This window comes from Canis lupus, chromosome 38, assembly GCF_011100685.1.
Source record: "Canis lupus familiaris isolate Mischka breed German Shepherd chromosome 38, alternate assembly UU_Cfam_GSD_1.0, whole genome shotgun sequence".
In the NCBI taxonomy this organism is placed as follows: domain Eukaryota; kingdom Metazoa; phylum Chordata; class Mammalia; order Carnivora; family Canidae; genus Canis; species Canis lupus.
In genome coordinates, this window is record NC_049259.1 from 16072989 (window position 1) to 16098158 (window position 25170).

At 49.7% G+C, this 25170-nt stretch overlaps 1 long non-coding RNA gene across 4 annotated transcripts in view; it reads left to right on the top strand.

Moving 5' to 3' along the window:
* Positions 1-254: 254 nt before the first annotated feature.
* Positions 255-25170, top strand: part of LOC119868048 — a 29414-nt gene continuing 4498 nt past the window's right edge. Inside the window, exons 1-4 of one of the 4 annotated variants that reach the window (XR_005385723.1) lie at positions 255-1192; positions 4074-6248; positions 9291-9415; positions 10271-11389. This is a non-coding gene — a long non-coding RNA (uncharacterized LOC119868048). Of the gene's footprint in view, positions 1193-4073; positions 6249-9290; positions 11390-25170 lie in introns of those variants that run through there. The other 3 variants (XR_005385725.1, XR_005385724.1, XR_005385722.1) reach the window with 3 other exon arrangements.

Consider the following 25170-nt stretch of genomic DNA (forward strand, 5'->3'; position numbering starts at 1 on the left):
TTGCTAATAGAATTCAATCTCCAAGGGATCCCTGGGTGGCTCAGCGGTTTAGCACCTGCTTTGGCCCAGGGCATGATCCTGGAGTCCCTGGATCGAGTCCCACGTCAGGTTCCCAGCATGGAGCCTGCTTCTCCCTCCTCCTATGTCTCTGCCTCTCTCTCTCTATGTCTATCATAAATAAATAAATAAATAAATAAATAAATAAATAAATAAATAAATAAATAAATCAATCAATCTATCTTTAAAAAAAAAAAAAGAATTCAATCTCCATCCCGTCTGTCTGCCCTCCCAGGAGGGAAGTTCCAAACCTCTAATCACAGGGTGGCCTCTCCTGCCAACCTGGTGGCCTGCCTCGTTAGCATAACAAGACACCTTGGCTCTCCTCTGGAGTTAGAAATTCCGAAGGGGTTTTTTGGGAGCTTGTGCCAGCATCAAGGACCAACACCGACTATGTGCTTCTTATTATAAATCACGATGGCCCAGGCAGGTGAAGAGAAGCCTCTGGACTCCCCTCCCCGCAGGGCGGGGGGCACCTGTGTCCACCTGCTGTTGGGCCTAGAGCAAGGCAGCCCGTGGGAGACCTTGATGTCTTCAGCCACTTGGGAATCGCCCCCGCTGTCCCCCTCTGCCCGGCACCTGCACTTGGTCAGAGGACCAGGAAGCCTCCAGAAGCAGGACTAGAGCTCAGGCCGCCTGCACCTCGTCGTCCTCCTGGGCTTGGCTGCGAAACCCTCCCAGCAGGTTCAGCTTCAGGGAGCTGCTGCTGCTATGGGGTTTGCCCCCACAATGTCTTTTTTTTTTCCACTCCTGACTCTGCAGGAGCCCCGATAAACCGATGTAACTCTGTGATGCCATCATCCCCAAACTGTTTTTGAAAACTTTATAGATCTCTCCGTAAATGTATTTTCTAATACAAATTATATAGAGTTATAGGGGGCGCGGGGAATGCCCTCAGCATCCGTGTGACGGCTGTATTTGAGAAATTCTGTGGTTTGGCTAAAAGCCTGAGGGTGGGGGGAATCTCAAACTCCCTTGACCCCTCGTGGGTAAATGTGGGGAAAAAATAATACATGAGATTTTTTTTTTTTTAAGAGCCAAGTTTTTGAGCCAAACCACTCCACCCACTGAACTTCATAACCAAGGGGAAAGGAGGTCTCTTCAGATTTTCTAGAAGCCTCAGTGCCAGAGCCTGGTAGGTATGAAAGCCACGAAGGGGCAGGGCTGGGAGGGGTCAGGGAAGGGCAGGACAAAGATTTGGTTGCGTGGGGGGGATGTGCCAGGCCCAATCTCCCCGCGGGGGTGCTCGGGGGTGCTCGGCACCTTGCACCCTACAGCTCCACCCAGGACGCAAATTAGGGGCAGAATTCAACACCTCCAGGACTGGCTCTGCTGTGTTTTGCTGCAGGCGGTTTTCAGGTGATTCACTTGCATAACCTGTTGACAAGGCCCTGAATAAGTGCGTCTGGCTCAAAGCTGACAGAGAAATGAGGCCAAAAGTACAGACCAGGGTCAGAGCGTGCCCCTCCTTTCACTTGCTCTTTAACTCCACTCAGATCCCTTCCATGCAGACCCGCTTTCTTCGCCCAAAATGGGGGGAAACAATTCGTGTCTGTTCCCCTTCCTACAAGAGGTGGTTAGAATCACTGCTGGAGTAGCAAGTAGCACCTTTCCTTTAAAAAAAAAAAAAAAAGGATTTTATTTATTTATTCATGAGAGACACAGAGAGAGAGAGAGAGAGGCAGAGACACAGGCTGAGGGAGAAGCAGGCCCCATGCAGGGAGCCCGACGTGGGACTTGATCCCCGGACTCCAGGATCAGGCCCTGAACCAAAGGCAGATGCAAAACCACTGAGCCACCCAGGTGTCCCATGACTCAGGTTTTATTAGACGGTAATAAGTGACCTGTTTCCAACAATAGCTAGGACCCCCTCAAGGTCCTGGAAACTTTGCTTCCAAAATTCCTTAGAGAATAAGGAATCCTTATTCTCAGTCCTCAAACCCCTCCCAGCTCCCAGGGGTGTAATCAGCCACCCATCAAGGCAGCCGCTCTTCCTGCCCAGGGATCCTGTCCCCGGGGCTTTAATAAAACCACCACTTTGCACCAAAAATGTCTCAAGAATTCTTTCTTGGTCGTCGGCTCCGGACCTCCCCCCACCAGACGTCGCCTCATTCCAAAACTTCATCAATCCTGTGGCCCGGAGGCCCTGCCACCAGGGCCCAGGCTGTGCTTTCAGCCACTTCCAGCTGCCGCTCGCTGCCCTCTGGGCCTGTTACCCCCGAGGGACCACGAGGGAGAGGGACCTTGCACCATAATCACAGCCCACATGCACCCCTGAGCCCCTAACACGATCAGGCGGGGAGCTAGAAGCCCCCCGGGAAAGTCTCAGCAGGGCCACCAGCCGTCATACCATGGATGTCTGAGATGCTGAGATTACTTAGCTGCTGCTTTACCACAGCCAAGGCACAGGATGTACAGACTGCTTCTAGTCTATTCCTTATTTTATTTTATTTTATTTTATTTTATTTTATTTTATTTTATTTATTTTATTTTATTTTATTTATTTTATTTATTATTTTTAAGATTTTATTTATTTATTCATGAGAGACACAGAGAGAGGCAGAGACACAGGCAGAGGGAGCAGCAGGCCCCATGCAGGGAGCCCGATGAGGGACTCGATCCCAGGACCCCAAGATCACCACCTGAGCCCTCTGATCCCTTGGTGTATCCCACAAGCTTCTCTTTTATTCTGCATTGGGTGAATCACTCCACCGCCTGTGCCACCAGCCCCCACCCAATCAGGATGCCCCCCACCTGATCTCAGCACCCCACACCGAGGGCAGGACATGCAGCTGGGCCGGGGAAGGGATCCGGGACCCCAGGTCAGTGTGGTTGAATTTACTGTCTGATGCCACACTTCCTTCGTGGGATTCCTGCAGCCATCGTCGCTGTTCCCACCGTGTTTCCCCCCAGCGCCCAGGGCCCGTGTACCTGAGCCCCCAGGCTAGCAGGAAGCCGCCCTGCATGACGGCACTGGCATCCGACCACCTGGCTTCCCGTCCTCCAGCCCCGTGACCTCGGACAAGTTCCACAGCCCCTTGGAATCTTAGGGTTTGCTTTCTTTTGTCGAGTCGAGGGAGTAGGGGCACCTGGGTGGCTCAGTCGGTTGAGCATCTGCCTTGGGCTCACATCGTGACCCTGGGGTCCTGGGATCGAGTCCTGCATCGGGCTCCCTGCTCAGTGGAGAGTCTAGTCTGCTTCTCCCTCTGCCTCTGCCCCAACTGCTCTCTCTCCCAAATAAATAAAATCTTAAAAAAAAAAAAAAAAAAGTAGAGGAAATAGTGTCTATTTCAGAGGCCTATTTAGAAGATCAAATATGTTAAGACCTGAGCGTGCAGGAATTGACTAGCGTCCTTAGGATGGTCTCTGCCCCCAGTTGAAAGTCAGCTAGTTGTCCCAGAACTGGACCTGGGGGGACATGTGCCTGGGTGTGTGTGGGGGGGGGAGACCCGGGGCCAGCAGGGGTGGGGATGCAAGAGGAGCTTCAGCTGCTTGCGTTTTGATTTAGTTCGGTTCTGGTTTCAGCTTGTCTGGGCTCAGGAGCAAGACCCTGTGGGCAAAGCGTCCCCTGATGGGAACCCAAACTGTCCCCTCAACTGGCAGGGAGAGGGTCGGCCCTGAGCCAGCAAGACCCCACCCACCCGGGATTCACCCCCAGACAACGATGTAACCTTCACTGCCTACCTGCACGTGGGCACCCACCTCTGCCCCACGTTTTCCTTCCATAAACCTAGAACTATTTTTGGTCTTTTGGAAAGTCTGAAATGCTAGTCGAGGGGCGCCTGGGTTGCTAGGATGGTGAAGCGCCTGCCTTCAGCTCAGATCGTGATCCCTGGGTCCTGGGATCGAGCCCCACGTTGGGCTTCCTGCTCAGTGGGGAGTCTTTCTCCCTCTGCCCCCTCTCCGCCCCCCATACTCTCTCTCAGATAAATAAATACAGTCTTAAAAAAAAATGCTAGCCCACTGTCTTCCCTGGGGTGGCCTCACTGAAATAAATTCCTCTCTTGTTTCACCAGCGCTCCTCTCTCCGCCTCTGGATTTTGTCAGCGGCCAGTGGCCCCACCTGGTCTGTTTGGACACTCCCCTTCCCCAGCCAGGTGTTCCCGCACCCCAACCTGCTACAGGGGCGGGTGGGGGGCACACAGCCTGCTCGGCCTCCACTCTTAGTAGTTCTCTCTCCCCCTCAACTCCTCCTTTACCTGCCGGAATGCCTTCCAGCTACCTGGTGGGAGCAGAGCCCCACCTTCCCTTTGCTTAGAACAAAGGAGCTGCCGCAGAGCCGGCGTGGGGGCAGGGGCTCCTGAGCAGCTGACCCAGGCAGGTGGCTGGAGGTGGCCGGAAAAGGTTTGTTGTAGCTCCCGGGCTTTCCCAGCCCTTCCAGGTGGGGAAGGACTCTGCACTTTCACCCTGAACTCCATCAGGTTTGCAGCTGGCTGTTTCCCAACACCCAGACTGGTCTTATTTGTGGCCTGGGGGGGAGGTGCAGGAGTCTGTCAACTCCTTGGCACAGTGTTCCAAGGACACACACCGGGAATGCAGCTCAGGGCTCTCAGGAGGGTGCCAGGGGCCCTGCAAATTCACTAATAACAACCATGAGGCCCCGCAGAGCAAGTATGCACTTTCATCAATCACCCAAGGAGCCTCCTCATTTGTGTTCTGCTCACGTATTCAGCAAATCAGCTCTGTGCACCTGCCGTGTGCCCGCACCGTGCTGGGTGGCCCGGCTGCTCCACTGGGAGGGGGTGGTTGTGGCTGTGTGTCCTGGTGTCACACTGTCCCGGGCTGGAGGCTTACATGCTGGTGGCGGTGAGGAGGTTGTAGAGAGCAAGATGGAGTGACTCATGTCAAGCAGGGGCCTGTGCCGAGCAGTGACACAAGGAGTAAAGGGTACGGGAGCGACACCAGCACCAGCTGACGACACACCCAGGCCCAGATTGACCCCAATCCCTCCCAAAGAGGAGCACGTTTGCAGTAAACCGTCATGCTCTTCGGACGTGACCTCGGTCAAAAAGGCAGCTGCGGCCAAAGGCTCTGCCCCAGGGATCTGCGAACAGAACCCAGAACCTTCCCTGCTCAAGCACGAGATGCGGGAAGAGGCCGGAGCTGACCCGGACTGGACCGAGGCCTGGTCTCCACCGAGCCCCCAGACTGACTTCAGGTTGGGTTCTTGAACTTTCTGAACCCCTTTTATCTCGTTTCTTGTGTGACTTGCCTTATGCTCTGCTCTGCGTGCTGCCCCAGAAGGCAAGTCTTTGGACTTGGAATCCTGGACCCGCTTTGTGATGATGTCACCCCAGCCTTGGACCCAACTCCGCCGACGCTGCGGAAAGACCCAGCTCGGGCGTGGTGCTTGGAGCTGGCTCACGCATGACAGGGGCGCCGTGGGATCAGCCCCCCAGGAGAAGGAGGCAGGACCAGGCAGCAGATGCAGAGCCACAGTGGGGGCCCGGCCCCAGGACGGCCAGGCCTCTGTACCAGCGCTGGCCCGTCTGTGGATGTGGGCTGCCCTCTGCGCAAGGTGCCTCTCCAGAGCTCAGGCGGGGCTTCAAGGTGCTCGGAGCTGGGGCAGCCCTGGTGGCTGGACGGTTTGGCGCGGCCTTCGGCCCAGGGCCTGATCCTGGAGCCCCGGGTTCAAGTCCCACGTCAGGCTCCCTGCATGGAGCCTGCTTCTCCCTCTGCCTGTGCCTCTGCCCCTCTCTCTCTCTCTGTGTCTCTCATGCATAGATAAATAAAATATTTTTAAAAAATAAATAAATAAAGTGCTCGGAGCTGACAAGCCCTCTGCAGACACCGCAGCAGGTGGGGCTGAATCCCCCCAGGAAGGCGGATCTGGGCAGTAGCACATCTGCGTGTCCACCGCACTGAGTCCGCATCTCGCTCCCTGCGTGGCCTTGGGCAGGAGGCTCAGCCTCTCTGAAGGACAGTTTGCCTATCTGACAAGAGGGGGTGATAATACCCACCTCGGGGAGGATAGGAATTCCTACCATAGCAAAACCCGTAGAACGAGCTCAGTAGGTCGTTGTTTCTGGAAATCATTAAAAAATAGAAGTAAGGTCTGCACTTGAGGGAACTTCTGTTCATTTCCGTAGTTCCAGCCCACGCTGATCCGGTGTGAGGAGTGCAAGCCTCGGGAGACCAAGCGGCCCCTCAGCGGCGGCCCCTGGCCCTATCTCGGGAAGGCTCCCCCGAAGGTAAGGGACCCTCAAAGCTGGGACCTGCGCCAGGAGCGGGAGCTGTCTCGGCAGAGGGGGAAGAGAGGGTGGGAAGGAGGGAGGGTTTCAGGTGATGAGAGAACATGTGCAAAGGCCCAGAGGGAAGAGAAAAGTGAGTGGTGGTGTGGCGGGCCAGGGGCCTCCAGGGGGTGGTGGGGAGAGGGCAGCAGCCCCCGCTTGCGGCCTTTGCAGAGGAGGCGGTTTCTGCTACAAGCAGGGCCCGGCCTGTTCTCCTGGCCGCGGGTGTCCAGGGCCCTGGAGGTGGGGGCTGCTGCTGGCCAGAGAAGTGCTGTGACTTCCAAGGCCAGGAGGTCCTGGGCCACGAGGTCTTCCTGGGCCCTTGGGCAGGGGATGTCCTGCCTGGCTGGGACCTGGGCGGCACCCTCTGCTAACACAGAACTTCGGAGGGAGAAGGGATCTGGGTCTTCCTCTGCGCTTGCTCTCAGCCCCAGAAGTAATCAGAGCACTGTACAGAGAGTCCAGAAGGCAATCGGCTCTGTGGCTTTGACCCAGTCACTTCACCACTCTGGACCCGGGGCTGACAGTGTGCGTTATTAGGATCCCGCTGCTCTGGGGCCCTGAGTCTGAGGGATTTTCTTGCAGCTTTCCTCTGACAAAATCCTGTCTCGTTTACTTTGATCTTGCTTATCTTTTCTTTCTCCAGCCCCTTCCTATTCTTCCTCCCTCTCGACCTCCTAAGGAGCTCTCAAGGCCACTCTGACAATCGGCCTGCCTGCCGGCTCCTCTGCACGCCCCCCTCCCCCAGAAGGAAACAGAAACAATAGGAATCGCTTCCCCAGCAGCCTGTGTCCCAGGTCAAGAAGAGGGATCAAGTTGTTTTCTGGCACTGCTGGTGCTTTCCCCAACCCCACCACACCCTCTGTCCTGCCTCCCTCGTGACTTGGCTTCCCCACTAGCAGAGGCCGAGGCCTGGCCTTTGCCCCAGGCCTTCTGTCAACCACCCAGCCCTGTCCTTGGAATCTTGCTTCTCAGCGCAAGGCCTCCTCCTCCAGGAGACTTTCCCTGATCTCAGCAACATCCTGCAGGTCCTGTGTCTTAGCCTCCATTTAATTCTGCTCTGGGAGAGCATGAGAATGGGTTGTTAACACGCGTGACTCCCCATGCTGTGACTCCCCAGCCTGATGTCTGCGCATAGTGGGTGCTGGATATGTGAGGGGCAGAAAAAGAAGGAAGAAAAGAAAGGAAACAGCATGAATCTTTTTTTTAAAAAGATTTTATTTATTTATTCATGAGAGACACACAGAGAGAGGCAGAGACACAGGCAGAGGGAGACACAGACTCCATGCAGGGAGCCCGATGCGGGACTCGATCCCGGGACCCCGGGATCACGCCCTGAGCCGAAGGCAGATGCTCAACCGCTGAGCCACCCGGGCGCCCCCGCCTGAATCTTTATAGGAATCTTTGTGGTGTGTCTAGAGCAAAGCTGGCCCCTATTTATTGTTTTATGTCCAACAAAAAAATCACAAAACATACATCCCTGGAGCGCGTGTGAGCCCGACGACCTGACAGGCCTGCTGGGGACCAAGGAAGAAAGCTCCTAACGAGGCCTCCCTGGGCGACTGTTGCCCAGCACTGGCCACTTGGAAGGAGGCTGCTGCCGCGCTCGGCTGCCCCTGGTGCGCAGGGTATGGAGTGCGTGCGGGTGGCAGGGAGCGGGGACACCGATCAGGCAGCTCGGGGGGTCTGGGCGCGGGGCCTCCCAGGAATGATCTAGAAGTGAATGGAGTTTGGCCCGAGTGCGGCCTGGCCTGGATGAGGAGCAGCGGGCCGGCGGGGCGCAGGGGGAGAGGGGCGGCACGTGGGGGGTCAGGCCTTCCTGCAGCCCGGGCCTGGGGCCTGGTGATGACACGCTGTCACTCGGACCGAGTGAGGCGCCACTGAGGCTGCCGACCACGAGGGCCAGTGAGGGGCTGTCATCAGCCCCCTTCCCGGATGAGGAGGCTGTCGCAGGGGAGGTGAGGAACCCCCCCCGCCCACCGTGGGAGGACGGGACTCCCTCCTGGCCCGGACCCTGCCGGCCACTCTGTAGTTCTGGGCACCTGCTGGCTGAGGCCCCCCACCCCCGGGAGGTAGGCTCCGCGGCCACAGGACTGTGGTTCGCAGGGTCACCCTAGTGCCTCGCCCGGTGCCAGTTACATAGCAGGAGCTCAGTGAACCTTTGCTGATGAGCAGACGGAGGCCCAGACAGCCAGGGCGGGGACAGAGGCCCAGACTGCCCAGGGGGAGGTGGGGACAGAGACCCAGATCACCCAGGGGGGGACAGAGGCCCAGATCTCCCTGGGGGGAAAGGGGGATAGAGACCCAGACCACCTGGGGTGGGGGATAGAGGCCCAGACTGCCTGGGGTGGGGGACAGAGACCCAGACCGCCTGGGGTGGGGGGGCAGAGACCCAGACCGCCTGGGGGGGGCGGACAGAGACCCAGACCGCCTGGGGTGGGGGGACAGAGACCCAGACCGCCTGGGGGGGGGATAGAGGCCCAGACTGCCTGGGGTGGGGGACAGAGGCCCAGATCACCCTGGGGGGAAGGGGGTGCAGAGACCCAGACTGCCCGGGGGCGGGACAGAGACCCAGACCATCCAGGCTGCAGGCACTGCTCTGCTGGGTGATGAGCTGGGTGGTGAGCTGGGTGATGAGCTCAAGGATCCCTGAGGTATTCCTGGGGCTCCCCCACCAGCCTGAGGTCACATGTGTGAGTCTCTGCTTGGGACCTTTGCTGCCCCTGTGCTGTATCTAAGGAAGTCTGAGCAGGGTGCCTGGCTGCATGGTGTCTTTCATTTATCAATTTCTTCCTCTTTTTTTATTTTATTTTATTTATTTGAGACAGAGAGAGAGCATGAATGGTGAGGGGAGGGGCAGGGGGAGCAGGAGAAGCAGGCTCTGCATGGAGCAGGGAGCCTGACTCAGGACTCGATCCCAGGACTGATCATGACCTGAGCTGCAGGCAGGCACTTCACCAACTGAGCCCCCCAGGTGCCCCCAGTTTCTTCCTTCTTTCACAGGCCCAGTCACCCGTGGCTGTCCAGCAGGGGTTCCCTGAGCTTCACTCTGTGCCTGACACGGGGCTGGGATGGCACGCTAGGGGCCAACACGGTGGCGCCCGCTCCCATGGATGTTGGCAATGAGGGTAAATGAAGGGGAAACTCCTGATGGGTTCTTAGTCTGGGGTGAGGGAGTGGCATTGGGGTCCACTCCACAGTGAAAAGTCCCCCCGAGCTGCCGTGGGGACAGAGTGGGCCTGGGGTGGGCATCACTGCCTCTTGCCTGGGCCATGAGAGGAAAAGAGAAGGAGGGAGGGGAAGAGAGGAATCAAAGGATTCCCTTGGATTCTGGCCTGAACAACGGGGAAGGGGAAGGCACGGCTGGGGGGAGAAGCCTAAGAATGCCAAAAGTCTTTTGAGTTCAAGGCCAAGACTGTTTATTTGTTGAATTTCTACAATGCCTCTTTGCCGGGCCAGAAAATACAAAGTGCAAGGCCAGGCCCCGGGGTTTTCTGCTGCAGCCTTGGCATTTCCTGCAACGTTGTTGTCATTTTTACCCTGGAACCCAGGGGTCACGTGACTCCCCAGTCCCTGACCTTGGCCTCCTGGGGCAGGCCGGGACTCACTGTATGCACTCTCCCTGCTGGTGTCTCCTGGCACTGGGGTCTGCTGAAGGGCACGTCCCAGGCCCTCCAGGCGGGGGGTGTGGCGGGAGCCTCCTGTGCACGCACATGAAGCAGGGCTGTGCAGAGAAGAGTAACGCGCTGCCTTAGTAAATGCTTGCCCTGCTAGGTGTTTATTTTATTTTTTATTTTTTATTTTTTTTGCTAGGTGTTTAATATCACAGGCATTTAATTCTCAGAACAGCCCAAGACAGATATCCCCACTATTTAAACAGGAAAACAGAGGCCGAGAGGCCTCGCCACGTGCAGAAAGCCTTGAGGAGACTGTTCAGAGGTAGAATCCTAACCCTCCCTCCTTGGTTGTGTTTTTCTTTCCAGGGGAACCTGAAACACTTTTTCTGCTCTGGTCCCCCACCCCCACCCCACATATCTAATTCTGATTATCCAAGTGGACTTTACGCCAGATAGCCCTGAACCAGTACCTGTCTTCCCCTTGGAGGGTCACTGGGTCCTCCGTGTCGGTTTTTCCCAATCTTAAGCCAGAAGCTTGCAAAGTGACAATTGGCTCTTGCACCTGAGCAACAAAATGTCTATGCTGTGGTTAACATCACCTGCCATGTCCAGATTTACTCGCTTAGGTTTCATGTTAGGTCACTGAGCAAGCCACTTGCCTTAAAAGGGTGTGATGCTTTCAGTGGGGTCTTTGATAGGTGTGGGTCTCAGGACCATGGCTCTGAAGTTCACCCCAAATATTGGGAATTACCCTGCTTATAGTTATCGTAATCATCTCCCTGGTGCATTGTATCCTCTCGAAAAACTTTCAGTGCCTGTTTGCAGCCGCTAAGTACCAAGCAGGTGATCTCCCCAGCCTGGAATGTCAGAGAAGTGAAGGAAGCAGCTGACAAGGTGTGTGAGGTTGTGGCCTGTGAATATCACAGAGAACCAGCAAAAAACATCATAACCTGTGAATATCACACAGAGGATCCATAAAAGCTGTGAGAACCACAGGGTGTAGCTGAAAGTGGCTCCAGTGCCTTCAATTTTGATCACATCTCTCCATTATGTGGAGAATCTGATCAAAGGGGGGAAATCGTTAAAAAGAATACGACAGGCCCCCAAATGGCATCGCTTGGGCCAAGTCACCAAACCAGGGTTTACTACCCAACCTAACTGCAGTTTCAACCTTCCCCAGAAATTTAAGGATCCTCTCCATCCCCCCCCAAAGGAAGACAAAGTAATCTGCATGGTAAGACCCCCTGCACCTTCCTCATGGGAAAGAGAGGCTGCCTGGGGTAAACCTTCACTAATGTAACTCCTTGTCCCACCTCTGGGATTCCGTTTCGGATGTGGTACGCATATATAGTGGAATGGTACTCGGCCATCAAAAGGAATGAAATCTTGCCATTTGCATCGATGTAGATGGAACTAGAGGGTATTGTGCTAAGCAAAATTAGTCAGAGAAAGGCAAATATCCTATTATTTCACTCATATGTGTAATTTAGGAAACAGAACAAATGAATGTGTGGGAGGGGGGAAAGAAAAGGAGAGAGAGAGAAAGGCAAACCATGAGATTTTTTAAAAACATTTTTTAAAAGATTTATTTACTTATTTTTGAGAGAGACAGACAGACAGAGAGAGAGAGAGAGAGAGGGAAAGGATGGGCAGAGGGAGAGAAAGAATCTCAAGTGACTCCCTGCTGAGCATGGAGCCCGATCGGGGCTTGATCCTATGGCCCTGAGATCATGACCTGAGCTGAAACCAAAGGTTGGATGCTCAACCGACTATTGCCAAAGACTCTTACTTACAGGAAACAAATGGAGGCTTGATGGTGGGAGGTGGGCCTGGGAGTGGGCTAGATGGGTGATGGGTATTAGGGAGGGCACTTGATGTGATGAGCACTGGGTGTTAAATATAAGTGAGGGATCATTAAATTCTACTCCTAAGACCAATATTACACTACATGTTAACTAACTAGAATTTAAATAAAAATTTGGAAGTAAAGAACAAAAATAAAATCTTTCCATTTTATACAGCTCCTCAGACCACTGCCTGCTAACTTGCTAGATGGGATGCTACCCAATTCATGAATTGCTCAATAGAGCCAATTAGAGGGTTTTTTTTAAGTTTTAACAATAAAGCCAATTAGATGTTAAAATTTACTTGGTTGAATTTTGGTTTTTGTTGTTTTCTTTTTGTTTTGTTTTGTTTTGGTTTTTTGTTCTACAAAGGACAGCCAAGGAATTTCTACTTGTTTTACTTTAGTAGAATCTTGTTTATAAATTAAGGTTTATAAAATCTCCCATGAGTTTCACCAGAACTCAGAGAGATAATAATTCTTGGAAAAGCATCTACCTCATGGAAGTCACATAATGTTTGCTGCAATATGTTTTTTTTTTTAAATTTATTTATGATAGTCACAGAGAGAGAGAGAGAGAGAGGCAGAGACACAGGCAGAGGGAGAAGCAGGCTCCATGCACCGGGAGCCCGACGTGGGATTCGATCCCGGGTCTCCAGGATCGCTCCCTGGGCCAAAGGCCGGCGCCAAACCGCTGCGCCACCCAGGGATCCCCTGCAATATGTTTTAAAATTTCTGCTCTACGGTTTAATCATAGAGTATGTGCATAATACGTTTGATGATTGACGAAAATATTCTTGTTGTTAACCTTAATCCCTTGGTAACTAGTGTTGGGAAATGGATAAAGGGGAAGAGAAGAGGGGTTGATTTTGACACTTCTCTTCTGTGTCCTTATGGGCTTTTAGGATTTTCTCATTAATAGTCCTAATGATGTGGGGTTGCTGAGCGTAATGATCAAGAAAGAATTATTGAGATGTTTTATGGTGCAAAAAGGGGCCTTTATGATAGCACAGGGGCAGGACCCATGGGCAGAAGGAGATGCACTGTGATTGTGAGGTGGGACTGATTATATATGTTTAAGCTGGGGGAGTAAAGAGAATGGAAGTCTCTGAAGGGATTTCTGTATGTTAAAGATTACAGGATTCTGGAGGTCTGGCTATTGTCAAGCTAAGGTTGCTTTTAGTTTCTAGCAAAGCATTAACATTAAGGCGGCTATGAGCTCCTTGAGGAATGCCAGGTATTTATCCATGGGCTGCCAGTTGTGAGGAAATTTAATTTTATCTACATTTCTCTTGGCTTTGTTCTCCATATCACTAATAATTGGCTAGAAAGTTCCCAGTCTCTAGACTTACGGGCTCCCAGCATGACACTTGAAATCCACAAGGCTTTCCCCACAGAATATTAAAATCCTAAGGTACATACATCACTATATATATATGAATGGAGAAAATGGGTCTTTTTCTCATTGTTCTTAAACATTAAAACAAATTGCAAGAACTCTGAACTCGAAGGAAATATCTAGACGCAATGTATTTAGATTAGGAGAAAAGCAGGATGTGAGAGTGTTTGTTATCATGGCGGCTTTTAATTAGGGGAATGAGTTGGATGGAAGATGGGCTTTCAGGCCTTAAAATATAATTATTCCTCCAGCAAAAGGAAGTAAACAAGGTCTAGATGTGGCAAGGTCATCTAACTGGGTATCCTAACCAGATCACCCCAATTCTGACTGGGCATTTCCTCCTTACACAGCTCTTAATAGCTATCCTGGTACCATGGTGAGCTCCCCATTCAGAAGTATGCTTTTTGGAGGCCTTTCTCAACAAGGAAGGACTCTTTCTCTCAGCTCCAGGCAAAAGTTATTTCTCCTTTCTCTGAATCTTCACGTCACTAGACCATTCCAACTTCCCACAGGGCCTTTTTCACTTTTCACCTTATACGTATTTGCTTGTAGATTTATTTATACTGTAAAAAACCCAAACAATCCCAGAGGCCCAAGATGGAGTACTTATGCCAGGCCCAGAATGCCTCCCAGTTTGTTTTGTCAACCTAGGGAGTTTGGCAGGTAATAAATGCTCAGTCGTAATTCATACGTATCAAGATAACAGGTTACAGTGAGCAGACGACACTAGAAGGGGTAAGTGCATGGTGTAGGGTTGGGCTGGGCATTACTAAATCTGCTTGTTCCCCATCCTGGTTATTGAAGGAGAGACCGACAAAGGAAAATGTTTTTCACACTGTCAAAGGCCACAATGGTTTATCCAAAGCAAGAGAGTTTATTTGGTTTTTCCATTTGTCGTGAAAAGCTTTAAATAGCAGCAATTGTGGAGTTTGGTTATAAAGACGTGTTCTCCACCCAAGAGCATTCCTTCCCCAGAGCTTCTCTGTTAGAAGTTTTCATCTAAAATCAGTCAGAAAAAAAAATAAAATAAAATAAAAATAAAAATAAAATCAGCCAGGATTCCTTCTGTTTATGTCAACAACTCTTTTAGCACATCATCCAGATGAATTTGTTTCCTGTTGTGGGAGGGAGGATCGAGTTCAGGCCCAGATGGTTGACTCCCCACCTAGTGTTTCGTGATCTGTACGTATCCATGAAAACAGACACCTCTGGCCTACATTTCAATAGACAAGCTGTGCTGTGTGTGACTTCTCTGTTACCCGGTTGGGTTGATGGGATCTCTATAGCAGGACTTGGTGAACCCAATTTATTTTATAAATTAGTTAATGATATCAGGGTTGTGCTTCATTGTCTACTCTGACAGGAACACGACAAAAGTTCTAGAGAAAGATTCCGCGCCACCACCACCCCCAACACTCTTCCTCATTTTGTCTGAGCAAACTGCTCCCAGGTTCTTCTGGCTTGACTAGCCTCAACCTTGGCCTAGAAAGACATGAACGAGCACTAGCAGTTTGTAACAGCTCAGAGCTACATCTCTTGGATGATCCTCACTCCCCTTAAAGTGCCTGCCTGAGGAAACTCAAGGGTGGCAGAAGAACTTGCTGTTTGTTCCCACCAAGGCAGAAAGACAGGGCCCCTGCCTTGCAGCAGCTATCGTGGGAGCCTAACTCGATGAGCTCAGGTAGTGAACTCAGGGGGTTTCGTAGGGATCAATCCCCTTTCCCACTTGGTTGTACTTTCTCACTTCCCTGACCAGCGGTCTAGCGTTCTTCCCTAAATGCCCACTCACGGGGTGCCTGGGGTGGGGGGCTCAGTCCATGAAGCACCTGCCTTCTGCTCAAGTCATGATCCCAGGATCCTGGGATCGAGTCCTTCACTGGGCTCCCTGCTCAGCGGGGAGTCCACTTCTCCCTCTCCCTCTGCCACTCTCCCTGTTTGTGCTCTCTACCAAATAAATACATTTTTTTTTTTAAAAGTGACCACTCAAAATAAAATAAAAATAAAATGACCACTCACTTCTGTGCAGATTGAAGTTGAGGTCAGTTATGCTGGACTCTCTTCCTTATTGCAATAGTTGCTACTGATTAAAATCTGTCCTTACCAGTCAGTGTCCTTTGGTGTCTGATTTTATTGAACATCTTTATTTTTTTTTATTTTTTAAAAGATTTTATTTATTTATTCATGAGAGACACAGACTCAACCATTGAACCACCCAGGCGTCCCTAAACCTTCAGTTTTAAGGTAAACATGTTGTGCGGATATCATGGACAGTATGGCAACTATAGTCAACCCTACTATAGCGTATATTTGAAAGTTGTTAAGAGAGTAGACCTTAAAGGTGTTCATCACAAGAAAGAAAAAAATTCTATGTGAGGTGATTTTTTTTATGTGAGGTGATTGACGTTAACTTATTGTGATCATTTCAGAATACATACATAAATCATTATGTGGTCTACCTTAAATGAATACATTGGTTTTTTTTTTTAAAGATTTTATTTATTTATTCATGAGAGAGAGAGAGGCAGAGACACAGGCAGAGGGAGAAGCAGGCTCCACGCAGAGAGCCCAATGTGGGACTCGATCCAGGGCCTCCAGGATCATGCCCTGGGCTGCAGGCGGCACTAAACCGCTGCACCACCGGGGCTGCCCAAATGAATACATTGTTATATGTCAAGTATATCTTGATAAAACTGGGGGAAAATGGGAGGGATCGCACACATTGCTGGTGGGAATGTAAAATGGGGCAGCCACTGTGGAAAAGACTTGGCAAGTCCTCAAAACCATTAAATGTAGAGTGACATAGGACCCACTCCAGCATATACCCAAGAGCATCAAAGACATATACTGGGGCAGCGCGGGGGGGCTCAGCGGTTTAGCCACCTTCAGCCCGGGATGTGATCCTGGAGTCGCAGGATTGAGTCCCGCATGGGGCTCCCTGTGTGGAGTCTGCTTCTCCCTCTGCCTGTGTCTCTGCCTCTCTGTCTCTCTCTCTCTGTGTCTCTCATAAATAAATAAATAAATCTTAAAAAAAAAAAAAAACATATGCTGTCACAAAACTGACACACAAATGCTTACGGCAGCATGATTTATAATATAATACCCCAAAGTGGAAGCTGGTGAATGGACAGACAAAATGTGGGATATCCATACACTGGAATATTATTCCTCCACAGGAAGGAATAAAGTACTGACGCACACCACACCAGAGAAGGACCCTGAAAACATTCCACTAAATGAAATAAAGCAAACACAGAAGCCACGTGTTGTATGATTCCATGAATACAGAATGTCAAAAACAAACAAACAAACCAGCAAAAAAACAAAAACGAATGCCCAGAATAGCTAAATCCATGAGGATGGAAAGCAGACTAGTGGTTGCCAGGGAATGAGGGCCGGGGAGAGGTGGGGGGCTTCTCTTTGCAGTGATGGAAATGTTCTGGAATGCGGTAGAAGTAAGGATTGCACCATACAGCGAAGATACTAAAACCCACTGGGTTGCACACTTTATTTACTTTTTTATTTTTTATTTATTTTTGTAAAAAGATTTTTATTTATTTATTCATGAAAGACAGAGAGAGAGAGAGAGAGAGAGGCAGAGACACAGGCAGAGGGAGAAGCAAGCTCCATGCAGGGAGCCCTATGAGGGACTCGATCCTGGGTTTCCAGGATCCCGCCCTGGGCTGAAGGCGGCACTAAACTGCTGAGCCACCAGGGCTGCCCCATTTACTTTTTAAAAAGATTTTATTTATTATTTATTTGAGAGAGAGAGTGAATGAGCGAGAGTGAGAGCGAGAGAGAGCACGCACAAGCAGGGCGAGAAGCAGGCTCCCCGCTGAGCAAGGACCCAGACCCGGGGCTCCATCCCAGGACCCTGAGATCACAACCTGAGCCACAGGCAGACACTTCACCGACTGAGCCACCCGGGCGTCCCTGGATTGCACACTTTAAAATGGCAAACTTTAGGGCACCCCGGGTGGCTCAGCGGTTTAGCACTGCCTTCAGCCCAGGGTGTGATCCTGGAGTCCCCGGATCGAGTCCCACATCAGGCTCCCTGGAGCCTGCTTCTCCCTCTGCCTGTGTCTTTGCCTCTTTCTCTCTCTCTGTGTGTCTCTAGTGAGTAAATAAATAAAATCTTAAAAAAATAAAATGGCAAACTTTATGTTATATGAATTGCATCTTAATTTAAAAAAAAAAAAACAAGACTGTGCTTGCAACCCAAGTGTTGGAGAGTACTCACACCTGTGCCACTATTTTCCGGCCATACTTACTAAAAGTGTTCAAGACTTTTGCAGTTTAAATAAATACACAGAATGAAAGGCATCCTGGGAAAGAGAGGTTATTTTGAGGCTAACCCCGGGTAAGGAGCCGCTCGCCTAATCTTTTTCTTGGGGCAGTGAGTGGAGAGAGGGAGGTGAGGGCGATGGCTTTCTAGGGGCTGCGATTGGGTTTGCAGAGGAGGCCCCAGCAAGGCCAGTCTCTCCCCTTCCCCCGAGGGCTGTATCCTGCTGTAGGGCTGTATCCTGCTGTAGCCTTCGGCCCTCACTCGGACCAGGGCACATGCTGCTCAGATGAGAAGCAAATCTGCCCACAGCAGCCAAAGAAAACAAACGCAGAGAGAAAGCAACGGAAAACAGAGAGGAAGTAGGATTCGGCATCCTGGCTGATGACATCCACAGGATCAGAGCCGCAGAGACACGCGGCCCTGGCCACCAAGGCTGCCCGGGGACTTGGGGGACACCCAGGACCAGACTGGCCAGACGCGAGGAGGGCCCTGGTCCTCGGTGTCCTCGGCCCAACCCCCCAGCTTTGCCCTTGACCGCAAAGGGACATCGGTGTCCTTCCTGTATAGGGGTAGAGGCCAACGCACCCCTTGGGTCGTCTCTTTTTATAAAATATACACTGAGATTTCACTGGGCCCAAGAGACACAGGCGGTCCCCCAAGTCCCGGCTGGTGGAAAGCCACCTGACTAGGAGTAAGGCGGGAAACAAAGGCAGAAGGAAATGCAGATAAAAATTAAATGTCCCTGGAGCACCTGGGTGGCTCCGTGCTTGAGCATCTGGCTTTGGCTCAGGTCATGATTCCAAGGTCCTGGGATCGAGTCCCTCATGGGGCTCCCTGCATGGAGCCTGCTTCTCCCTCAGCCTGTGTTTCTGCCTCTCTCTCTCTCTGTCTCTCATAAATAAATACATAAAATCTTTAAAAAAAAAAAAAAAATACTTGGCCTGCAGCTGGCTCTTAGTCCCGACCCTTCACTGTGCTGCGCCAAGGGAAGTTGTGCCTTAGCACTTACCCTCCAGGAAGGAAAGGAGGGCCTCCTTCCATTGCTTGCAGAACCTGCTCCAAGCACTTCCTCCCCACCCTGCTCTCCAAAACGCTGATCACACTGCCCCCTGGTGGAACCTCTGGCAGATCCAGGGCAACCCCAAAGACCCAGAGGGGCTGGGGTGAACCCCGCAAGCCTGGGACCCGGGGGTGATGCCTGAAGCGACAGGCTCACAGTCAGGTCCCGCTGATGGTTGTCATGCAGAACACAGACTCCACATTACCTGCTATTTCAATGTTTGAAGACAAGCTAGAAGCTGTCCTATTGGAAAACCAAAACTAAAACTGGAAACCAACGGTGTAAGCCAAAGAAAACAAGCAGTGGGAGAGTTTGGGCTGCAAACCAACAGGAAGCCTTGATTTCTGTGGAAGAGACCAAACATCCATAACAATTAATTCCAATACGTAAACAAAGAACAATCTTGGTAATGGAAATATCGTCCATAAAATATAAAAATCAAAACCATGAGCATATTTCACAAGGGGAAAAAAAAAACAAACTTATTCACCTGCTTCTGAATTTTTCCCATATATTTATTTGCTCATTACACCAATTTTTTTTACTTCTTATATTAACCAACAGAAACTAGGTTTCTTTTTTTTTTTTTTTTTAAGATTTTATTTATTTATTTATTTATGAGACACACACAGAGAGAGGCAGAGACACAGAGGGAGAAGCAGGCTCCACTCAGGGAGCCCTACATGGGACTCGATCCCAGGACTCCAGGGTCACGCCATGGGCCGAAGACAGGCGCTAAACTGCTGGGCCACCCGGGCTGCCCAGAAACTAGGTTTCAGTAAAAATTATGGGAGGACAAATACAAGATAGAAAAAATTATTCTTTTTAAAAAATATTTTATTTATTTGATGGAGAGAGGGAGGGAGCATAAGCAGAGGGAGAGGGAGAAGCAGGCTCCCTGCCGAGCAGTGAGTCCGCAGTAGGACTCGATTCCAGGACCCTGGGATCATGACCTGAGCTAAGCTTAACCAACAGAGCCACCCAGGCACCCAGAAAAAATAATTTCCATAAGTTATCTTTCCTGCTATTTGGGTGGGGGGAAGTCAATTCATCCTCACATACTCTTTTTTTTTTCTCATTTAAAATCACATACTCTTTCCTGTGCTGCCCTGATCATCACACCAAACTGTTTCTTTCCTCCGAAAGCATTGCAGGGCTTTTCAGGACTTTCTATTCCTCTTGGGGGTCTTCCTCTCTTTTCTGTTTGGTAAAGCTCCTGTGCATTCTTCAAGACCCCGTTTACATGTGGCCTCCCACCAAAACCCAGATGACGGGATGTGTCCGCAAGTTTTCAGGCCATCACAGGCTCATCGCCCCCCAAGCTGTGCTTTCAACGTTCCAAACCCCCATCTCTAGTATAACAATCATTTTGCTCGGATTGTAATGATTTGTTTGCACATCTTTTGACGTGGGGAATCCACCCAGAGGTGGGCTGTGTCTCGGATGAGGCACAGAGCTTTGAAAACCCTTTCTAGGTTAGAAGCTGGTAGGGGCCGTTTGCCGTCCGTTTTGCTTCCCCAGAGCCTAGTACACAGCCAGACTCATCTAAGCGGGGGGATTTCAAAATATACTGTAAAAACACTTTTACTTTTGAATTTTTGGAATTTTTTTGAGTACTTACTCAAAGTGATTTTCATGGCTCAGAGGGCAAAAGGTGTAAATGTCCATACAAGTGAAGTTTCCACCTCTCCCTTGTTTCCAGCCGCTCAGTTTCTCTTCTTATCAGTAAATAGTTAACTCATTTTTAAATATCTTCTGGATGAAGTTCATGTTCTTTGACACAGTGAAATTCTTTCTGCCACCTGGGCTTGTTTGCCTTCCCAGCCCTCTCCCTGCACCCAGCTTTTGCCCTCTCCTCTCCAGCCTGCACTAAATTTAGTTCCTCAGAATGCTGTGATCTCTGTCACCCCGTCTTGCCACCCTTTCTGTCATTAGCAGAACGTTTCTGGTCAGCCCAGCCTCAGCCTCTCTGTCGCAGTGTGGACCCCATGTCCCGAGGGCTCCAGGAGCCCCCTTCCCTCCAGTTCTGATTGCCTGTTTCCTTTCTTTTCTTTTCTTTTCTTTTTTTAAGATTATTTATTAGAGACACACACACAAGGGAGGAGGGCAGAGGGAGAGAAGCAGGCTCCCCATGGAGTGTGGAGACCAATGTGGGGCTCGATCCCAAGCACCCGGATGATGACCTGAGCCCAAGGCAGACCCTTAACTCATTGGGCCCCCCAGGTGCCCCAGATTGCCTGTTCCTAATGTGTGTTCCTAGCAGGCTCCTGGGCCTGGAGGTCTAAGACTCCTTAGTCATTATTAAAACTAAAGACCAAGGGTGTCAAATAAATAAATAAAATCTTTGAAAATAAGTGAAGATTAAAGACCAGAATCTGGGGCCCCTGGGTGGTTCAGTAGATTGGGCCTCTGACTCTTGGTTTTGGCTCAGGTCATGGTCTCTGGGTTATGGGATTGGGCCTCACATTGGGCTCTGAGCTCAGCTCAGAGTCTGCTTGTCCCTTGCCCTCTGCTCCTCCTCCTGCCCACCCCCCCTTCTCTCAAATAAGTAAATAGAATCTTAAAAAAAATAAAAATAAAAAAAATAAAGACCAGAGTCTAGCACACTGCAGGGCTGGAATGAAGGTTGCTGTCTCCTGGGCAACAATTGGCCATTGTCCTTGTTCTGGAAACCTCCTGACCGCTCAGCCTCAGGAAGTTCTGGGACTTGGGTTTGGCAAGCGAAGCATAACCTTGCCGGGGTCCATCCCAAACCATCGGGTCACATCAGTGTGCACGCTCGTGGGCACGAGGCCCTATTTCTTAGGATGAATGAGAAAAGCAGCGCAGACGTTTTCGTTATCGGCCTGCTGTGACTCTCAGCAGCAGAGGTCAGGGTCCCCGAGTCCAGTCACCCCATGGACACAGCGGAGTTAGACTTTCTACTTTAAAAAGCTGCAAGGCAGAGATTCTGAACCTTGATCAATCCTCCTGATGTAATTTTTTAAAAAAAATATTTCGTTTTTTTATTCATGAGAGATACAGGCAGAGGGAGCAGCAGGCTCCATGAGGAGGCCTGATGTGGGCCTTGATCCTGGGACTCCAGGATCATGCCCTGGGCTGCAGGGAGGCACCAGACTGCTAAGCCACCCAGGGGTCCCTTGATGTAGTTTTTGAATGTGGGTGAGGTCCAGAGCCTACAGCCAGGAAAGAATTCTTGAGATGTCTTTGGTGCAAAATGGTAATATTATGAGAGCTCGGGGACAGGACCCGTGGGCAGGAAGAGCTGCTGCCTTGGGGTTGTGAGGAATGGTTGATTATACACTATGGGGGGGGGGTGGTAAAGAGAAGGGAGGTGCCCTGAAGGACTTTCCTATGTTGATGGAGCACTCAGGATCCTGGGCCTGGCTATTCTGAGGCTAAGATTGTTTTTCCCTCTAGCAAAGCATTAACATCAAGATGGTAAGACTTCTGGGGCACCTGGGTGGCTCAGTGGTTGAGCGTCTGCCTTCAGCTCAGGGCGTGATCCCGGGTTCCTGGGATCCAGTCCCTGCAGGGAGCCTGCTTCTCCCTCTGCCTGTGTCTCTGCCTCTCTCTGTGTCTCTCATGAATAAATAAATACAATCTTAGGAAAAAAAAAAAAAAGAGAGAGCTGGAAGTTTCCTGGAGGAAGGTCACACAAATCCCACCCAAGAGTTGGTGGGGTGGTTGTGGGGTGGCAGCTTGTGCTTTGTCCTCGGCTTGCCTTCTGCTCCCTCATTGCTCTCAGTGGGGACGTTGCAGATGGACAACCCGCTATGTCCAGAGTCTTCGCCACTCCCCCAGCCTTTCCAGCGGAAGGTACAGCTTTCTCTCAAACTTCAGCCCCTACACTGAATGCCAAATTATTCCATAGGATTGTGAGTCCTGTAAAATGCAAGGTGTTATGAACATTTACCATTATTATTATTATCATTACTCAGACTTTTTAAAAAGATTTTATTCATTTATTCATGAGACACACAGAGGGAGAGACAGAGACACGGCAGAGGGAGAAGCAGGCTCCTCGCGGGGAGCCCGATGTGGGACTCGATCCCAGGACCCCAGGATCACGACCTAAGCTGAAGGCAGATGCTCAACCACTGAGCCACCCAGGCGTCCCTATTATTACTCAGATTCTTACACAAAACTTACACATAGTAACTCTAGGATGTCACAAAAGCCCACCTATGTATATATTTTGTACAAGGACCCAAAAGCACTAAAAAGAGGCTACTTTGTGTGTGTGTTTAATTATCATTTTATTTACTTAAGTTTCAAGTTCAAAAATTTCCTTAAACTTTTTATTTTTAAGATTTTTTTTTACTATTAAGTAATCTCTACACCCAATGTGAGGCTTGAACTCGCATCTCCTGATCTCAGGGTTGTGATCTCAGGGTTGTGAGTTCGGCTTCCATAGCCTCTGAGCTCAGTGTGGGGTCTGCTGGAGATTTTCTCTCCTTCTTCCTCTGCCTCTTTCCCCACTTGCACGCTCTCTCTCTCAAAATAAATAAATAAATCTTAAAAAAAAGTCACATGCTTCACCCATTGAGCCAGGCAGGCACCCCAAAAATCACCTTTTAAACTCACTCTACATGGTTTATTATTCTTCATCATTCTTTGTTTTTTAACAATCACTTTTACATAGCCTTTGATTAATGTTTAGCCTTAAAGACTTCTGAATTGCATTGGTAAATTTAATGTTTTTCTTCTAAATTCTTCAATTATTTGACTAACAAAGTCAGCTTTCCAATGATTTCAAAAAGTTCTTATAATCTAATAAATGAAAAATATTAATATGGAGATTTTTAAGTTCCCAATAGGATTATTTACAAACTCAGGACATTTTTTACTTATGATGTTTAGTCACCCAAAAAAAAAATCTAAGTCAAGTAAGCAATTATGTAACTTAATTGGAATCTCAAGGTTAATCTTTTAGAAATTCTTTTTTCCCCCAAGTTTTTATTTACAGTCCAGCTAGTTAGCCCACATAACAGATGTAGAATTCAGTTGTAGATTTTTTTTTTCAGGTGTAGAATTTAGTGATTCATCATTTCCATGCAACCCCTGGTGCTCATCACAAGTGCCTTCCCTAACGCCTATCACCTATTTCAGCCATTGCCTCACCCACCTCCCCTAATCTTTAAGATATTTTAATATTTCCCACTATTTTCTAATATATTAAACTCTCTTAAGTGTTACAAATACTTGAGATACCAAGTATATGAATATTCCTCTGATTAACACTAGTATAATAACTTACTACTGCATTATGTCCCGGATAAATTCTAAGTCTTCCTGGTTTTTTTTTTTTTTTACGATACTCAGAGAGAGAGAGAGAGAGGCAGAGGGAGGAGCAGGCTCCATGCACCGGGACCCCGACGTGGGATTCGATCCCAGGTCTCCAGGATCGCGCCCTGGGCTAAAGGCAGGCGCTAAACCGCTGCGCCACCCAGGGATCCCCTAAGTCTTTCTGTTATTTCATTGAGTAAGTTTGAGTTTTGGAGTTCTTATTGCAGGTGAATGAGATTTTAAGTTGAACAATCATTTTGATTAAGATACGGGGCTCTGGAGCTGTGGCCACCCGCAGACTAGCAGGTGGAGTCCTTTAACCAGCTATTATGCCAGTAAAGAACTTCAAGTACATGCCCTATTTTTTTTTAAAGATTTTATTTATTTATTCATGACAGACACAGAGAGAGAGGCAGAGACACAGGCAGAGGGAGAAGCAGGCTCCCCGCAGGGAACCCAATGCGGGACTCCATCCCTGGTCCCCAAGATCACACCCCAGGCCAAAGGCGGCCCTAAACCGCTGGGCCACCGGGGCTGCCCAAGTATATGTCCTATTAATAGGGTAGTAGCCTCTTCCCCTGTTCCTCAGGATTCAAGGTATGTAATAGCTGATTCTTACTACTGATGATTTTGTAATTTCAGCCAGGTTGCCCCAGTGCTTGATTGATCTCAAGCAATCAGTGTACTGCTTCATTCCATTTTTTATTCTTTTAGGGGCACCTGTCTGGCTCAGTCAGTAGAGCATGTGACTCTTGATCTTGGGGTTGTAAGTTCAAGCCCCATGTTGGGTGTAGAGATTACTTAAAAATAAAATATAAAGGGCACCTGGGTGGCTCAGTTTGTTAAGCGTCCAACTCTTGGTGTTAGCTCAGGTCTTCATTTCAGGGTTGGGAGTTCAGGTCCCCCATCGGGCTCCATGCTGGGCATGGAGCATGCTGGAAAAAATATAATAAAATAAAATCTTTAAAAAAAAAGTGAGCTTAGAATAACTTGTGCTAGAAAGCAAGAAAGTGCTCCAAGATTAATGAGGTCATAGAATCCATACTGAGAGGCCTTCTACTGGTTAACCCTGGACAATTTTATTTTTTTATTTTTTATTTTTTTAAACATTTTATTTTATTTTATTTTATTTATTTATTTATTTATTTTTTTATGATAGTCACATAGAGAGAGAGAGAGAGAGAGAGAGAGAGAGAGGCAGAGACACAGGCAGAGGGAGAAGCAGGCTCCATGCACCGGGAGCCCAACGTGGGATTCCATCCCGGGTCTCCAGGATCGCGCCCTGGGCCAAAGGCAGGCGCCAAACCGCTGCGCCACCCAGGGATCCCTAAACATTTTATTTATTCATAGAGACACACACACACACACACAGAGAGAGAGAGAGAGAGAGGCA